The following is a 6,000-nucleotide window of genomic DNA, read 5'->3' as shown; positions in this document are numbered from 1 at the left end:
AACATGAAATGCAACGTGCAGTAATAAACGTGACATAATAGCATGCATCATATGACATATATCAATGCACCACATAATCATGCAACACATATAAGAATGTATACTCAACCAGGATATCTCGGATAGTACTTTCGTACCTCTATCACAGCAAGCCTAGCCTTACGCAACACCGCTAATCAGGTCTAGAACAAGCCTACGCATCAAAAGCATACTCAATCAATACTACCATGCTCGACTAGCAAAACCAGTACTCCCTAGTACTACCAAAGGTTTAGGGTTTACCTTCGTCCGTCGACAGCCCTTTGATGTCGATTGCCTCGTAACTCAGGCGCCGCTACGCTACTACTCCTGGCAGCTCTTGGCTATCGCTCGACCAACAACTAACCCTAGAAACCTTCCAAACTCTCCAAAATGAGAGAAAACTCAAGAAATTGGCAAGTCAAAAATGAGAAATCCGAGCACTATTTATAGGCCATGTTCGGATCCTCCGAACAACACTTCGGAACGTCCGAACGCTACGTGTCCATTGGCTCTTGACAGCTCATGATCGGATCCTCCGATTATACACTTCGGACCGTCCGAACATGCATGGAAAAATGACGTGTCGATCAACACTTGACACCTATGATCGGATTCACCGAACTACACTTCGGATCGTCCGAACTCTTCGGTGCTTCCGAACCCTCTTCGGTCCGTCCGATCATGACTCGGTCAAAATTACACCTTAAACCTTCTTAATCACCATTACTCCGTTAATTACCCAATTTGGAATTCGGGCTACTACATTCTTCCCCCCTTAAAAAGATTTCGTCCTCGAAATCTAGGCAAGAGAATGAAACACCATTGTAATACACTGCAAATATTCTTCATTACAACTGTATAACAATTACATCCCAGGCTGATCCTGGTTCAGCGCAAAAACCTGACCTTGGGCACAAGGTCGAAGATTCGAACTACCCACTGCCTGACCCTGTCTCCTCTGCTGAATAGTCGTCTGGGATCCAGAACCAGATCCTGCTCCACCTCGCAGCTGAGGACAATTCTTCTTGAGATGACCCATCTCTCCGCACTGAAAACAAGCTCCTGCTGCTAATCGGCATTGCTCCGATGGATGGTTCTTCCCACAATGCGCACAAGAATCCTTCTTCTCACCAAAGCGAACAACACCGCTAGACCTTGATCCAGATCCAGAGGAAGAAGAACCAGATTTCTTGAAAGACTGAGGTCGAGGGCTCAAAACACTCGGAGGTCTAGAAGAAAGAATAGCCCTACCACGCTGGAGACTGATCTCTGCTTGACGACACCGGTTCACTAACCCATCATAAGAAGTAGGATTATCACAGACAGTGACTCGATCAAAGATCTCCTGGTTAAGGCCCTGGAGGAAATGATCATACTTGGCTTCAGAACTGCCACTGATATGAGGCGCAAAGGGTAACAACTCGAAGAATTTCTGCTGATACTCATCAACAGACATACTCCCCTGCTTAAGGTTCAGGAGCTCAATCGTCTTGGCCTGGCGAAGGGCTGGAGGAAAGTACAGCTGCATGAACGCTGCACGGAAATCGGCCCAAGTCGCTCTACCCTGGGACTGGACTATCGGCGCAGAAGTCGATCGCCACCACTTGCGAGCACGGCCCTCGAGAAGAAAACTAAGGGTCTCCATCTTCTGCTCATCGGTGCACTGGAATGCACGGAAACAACTCTCCATGCGCTCTAACCAATCCTCCGCATCATCGGGAGTCTCACCGCCAACTAAAGGCTTAGGCCCCATCTGAATGAAACGATGCAAATCAAAACGCCTAGGACCATCCCGACGATGACGATGTTCACGGTTACGATGACGCCTACTATCGTCCTGATCACCCCATCGACCTACACTCCCCTGACTACTCCCGTCACCAAAGTGGTCAGCCATCGCTACAACATAGAATGGGGAAACTAGTAAATTGGTCAACGGAAATCCCAAAACAGAAATCTATATCCCAAAATCGTATGCATGCTCTGATACCATAAATGTAGTGACCCGTTCCAGAATCACCTACTAGGCAAGAACTAAGCATGCAATTAACCTAAATAACAATAATCAGAGATAACAGCGGAAATAGTCAACAAAAATAATGGTTATACAACCCAATCGAAATCGAAGTCTAGACTAACTCAAAATGAAATATCCAGTACAACCATATCGAATCAAATGGAAAACACTGAAAACTAAACCAACCAGCTACTCAACGTCCTCCTCCTGCTCCTCCTGAGCCATCCAACCTGAGGCCTGCCCCGTGGGAATGGGGTGTCCAAGAATAAACAAAACCGAGGACGTGAGCGATAAGAACGCCCAGTACAAAAGTATGAGTATACAGACCTATATGAAATGCACATGCTATGATCATGATACCGGGGTAGTCAAGAAACAGGAGTCACAAAAGGATCTCAACAATGCTCAGTCTAGAGGCGCCAAGTGGATAGTGCCGCGCGGTACACCTCTGGGTCACTGCATCCACTACAAGACAGACGTGGACCTAAAATGTCCCGGACCACCGAAGCCCTCCCGACCCGTCGGCCACTGTGTACTCTCGGTGTCCATGCGTCCACAAGACAGGGCTGAGCGGCCCCAAGATATAGCTTATCTCGAAAGAGATACAGCTCAACAGTAAAGGCTATCTCGAAGAAGATACGGCTCAACATGAAATGCAACGTGCAGTAATAAACGTGACATAATAGCATGCATCATATGACATATATCAATGCACCACATAATCATGCAACACATATAAGAATGTATACTCAACCAGGATATCTCGGATAGTACTTTCGTACCTCTATCACAGCAAGCCTAGCCTTACGCAACACCGCTAATCAGGTCTAGAACAAGCCTACGCATCAAAAGCATACTCAATCAATACTACCATGCTCGACTAGCAAAACCAGTACTCCCTAGTACTACCAAAGGTTTAGGGTTTACCTTCGTCCGTCGACAGCCCTTTGATGTCGATTGCCTCGTAACTCAGGCGCCGCTACGCTACTACTCCTGGCAGCTCTTGGCTATCGCTCGACCAACAACTAACCCTAGAAACCTTCCAAACTCTCCAAAATGAGAGAAAACTCAAGAAATTGGCAAGTCAAAAATGAGAAATCCGAGCACTATTTATAGGCCATGTTCGGATCCTCCGAACAACACTTCGGAACGTCCGAACGCTACGTGTCCATTGGCTCTTGACAGCTCATGATCGGATCCTCCGATTATACACTTCGGACCGTCCGAACATGCATGGAAAAATGACGTGTCGATCAACACTTGACACCTATGATCGGATTCACCGAACTACACTTCGGATCGTCCGAACTCTTCGGTGCTTCCGAACCCTCTTCGGTCCGTCCGATCATGACTCGGTCAAAATTACACCTTAAACCTTCTTAATCACCATTACTCCGTTAATTACCCAATTTGGAATTCGGGCTACTACACAATCCCTTCTTGAAGCGATGCATCTTCAAGGCCTCGTCTCTCATGAGGGTTGGGGAGTAAGTTCCCAATGAGTGGAACCTAGATGAATACTCCACCACTGACATACTTGGTTCTTGAACCAAGCTTTTGAATTCTGACAACTTCTGCACTCGGACTGCTGTCGGGGAGTACTGCTTCAGAAATGCCTCTCGGAACCTTTGCCAAGTGACATGTCCCGCCCTTACCATAGCTGGTGAGACTTTTTCCCACCATTTGGCTGCTTTATCCACAAGAAAAGGTGTAATCACATCTACTCTGATCCCTTGTGGAACCTCAAGTAGTCGAAGGTGATTCTCCACTTCTTTCATCCAATTTTTTCCGACCTCAGGATCGGTGCTTCCATCAAAGTTTGGGACTCTTGCTCTTCGGAGAGCCTCATAGTGTTGCTTAGTCTCATTCTGAGCTGGAGGTGGTGGTGGTGGCTGGTTAGCATTAGGGTTCACTAACCCTTGTAGCGTAGTGGCCGCAATCGTGGCTATAGCCATCAAATCCACTTGACTGAGGCCAACTACTGGTGGTGGTTGTGGTGGTTGTTGCTGTTGTGCATCCTCATCGTTGCGGTTATTATTGCGGTTTCCATATCTAGGGTTGCGATTGTTTCTTACTGGTCTTCCGTCCATTTTCTACAAGTACGAAAGTTCTAATGTTGATGGCAAAATATGGACTTAAGAAAAGAAACAAAATGATTGAGTAATTGCTCGTAATTTAAATATGAAACCAATGGATAAAAATAACTTTTATTGATTTCCCAGGAAAGTGCAATTACAACTGAACTTCGAAATGAAAACAGAAATGCAAATGAGACAAGTTTTATTACAAAGAACTATTACAGATGTTCTAATCTATCACTTCTCCCAAATCTAAATCCATATGATCCTCTTCAACTTCTTCTTCTTCTTCTTCGGGATCCTCCTCGGGTTCATCTTCATGGTTAGCTATTACTGCTTCTAGATGTTCAATATGCCCATGCAGAACTGCATTCTGGTCGCTAAGAACTTCAACAGTATCTTGCAACTCATGAATTTGAGCATCCGTCTGCTCACAATACTGATTATGCTGATGCACAAGTTGGTGATTCTGATCCTTAAGCACTTGGATCTTCTCAACGAGTGTATCACGTAACTCGATGAATTCTGCGACAGTCTCTTGGGAGGTTTCAAACTCTTATTGAGCCTTCCTATTCCTCTCTTCTGCTTCATGCATATAATGCACCACTTCTTAAGTGTTCTGTTCGCCGCTCTAATTCATCTTTATCTAGCTCTAGACAATAGTTATGTTCCTTGAGCTTCTCTAGCTTCCCCTCTAAGCTCTTAATATAGCTATTTTGGTCAGCCATATCCTACATCCAAAACATAAGGGTAAAGGTTCAGAAATGATCTCAAGAATATAGGTCGAGTTATAGACACATACTAGAATGAACAGAATCAGTACTGCCTATATAATTAACAGAAGAACTAGCTCAAAATTTTTCGGTCTCAGAATTACGTGAAAAATTTACTAAAAATCCTTGACATCAAGACCATGAATGGTGCCAAGTTTGGTGCAAAAATACTAAACCATTTGGAAATGAAAATTCCTCAAAGTTTCGAAAATTTGGAAAATGATATCACTATCTAAACGATGGTTTTGGGGTTCGTCGGCGGTGGTAGAACAAATAAATCGTTCTAAGTTAGGTTCTCCTCGTCGAGAGCTTTCAAACGCCTACTTTTAATAGTAAAAATTCCTCCTTGATCAAAAGTTATGGCCGTTTAAAATTTGCGCGAAAAACACCTCAACTTCCATGCCCTTTGCAAGGTCTACTGCATGCGCCTGCTGGAATTCTCTATCTACTGCAATTCTGATGCTTCTGCCATCAGTGTGCTGCTTTTCCAGCCTTGTCTGCTGCTTTCCAGCACTTAGAACCAGTCTGATGCATTCCGAGTCTACTTACTCAGTCTTCTGCATTCAGATCTACTGATTTCGTCTACTGGTTCTGGTTTCGGGCTACTGGTCTGATACTACTGATTTCCATCTACTGGTTCTGGTTTCAGATCTACTGGTTTGATACTACTGGTTTCCATCTACTGGTTCTGGTTTCCATCTACTGGTCTACTGATTTGTTTCCCTACTGATTTTCCTAACTGTACGTATTCAGTCTATCATTTCAGTAGTCTATTACCGTAGTTTATTTTCAGTAGTCTATTCCCGAAATTTTCAGAACTTATTTTCAGAAGTCTATTAGAACTTATTATTTCTAGTTCCTCCTCCCCAGATTATGAAACCTGGTTTGCTGTGATACCACTTCCATGTCACGCCCGGGACGAGGGTTGGTTGACACCGGCGTTACTCTCAAATTTACATTCGAAAACAATAAGCCTCAAAAGTACAAAATTCAGAAACCAGTCTTTTATTCATAAAATCGTTGTTTGATACAAGCTCAATGATAAATGTTTTACATCGGAAATGTAAAACCAGAAAATTCAATGTCTGAACAGATGCAGCGGAAAATAAAA

Source organism: Primulina eburnea, chromosome 1 (genome assembly GCF_022965805.1).
Source record: "Primulina eburnea isolate SZY01 chromosome 1, ASM2296580v1, whole genome shotgun sequence".
NCBI lineage: Eukaryota > Viridiplantae > Streptophyta > Magnoliopsida > Lamiales > Gesneriaceae > Primulina > Primulina eburnea.
The sequence above is the reverse complement of the archived record's forward strand: the minus strand, read 5'-3'. Positions refer to the sequence as shown.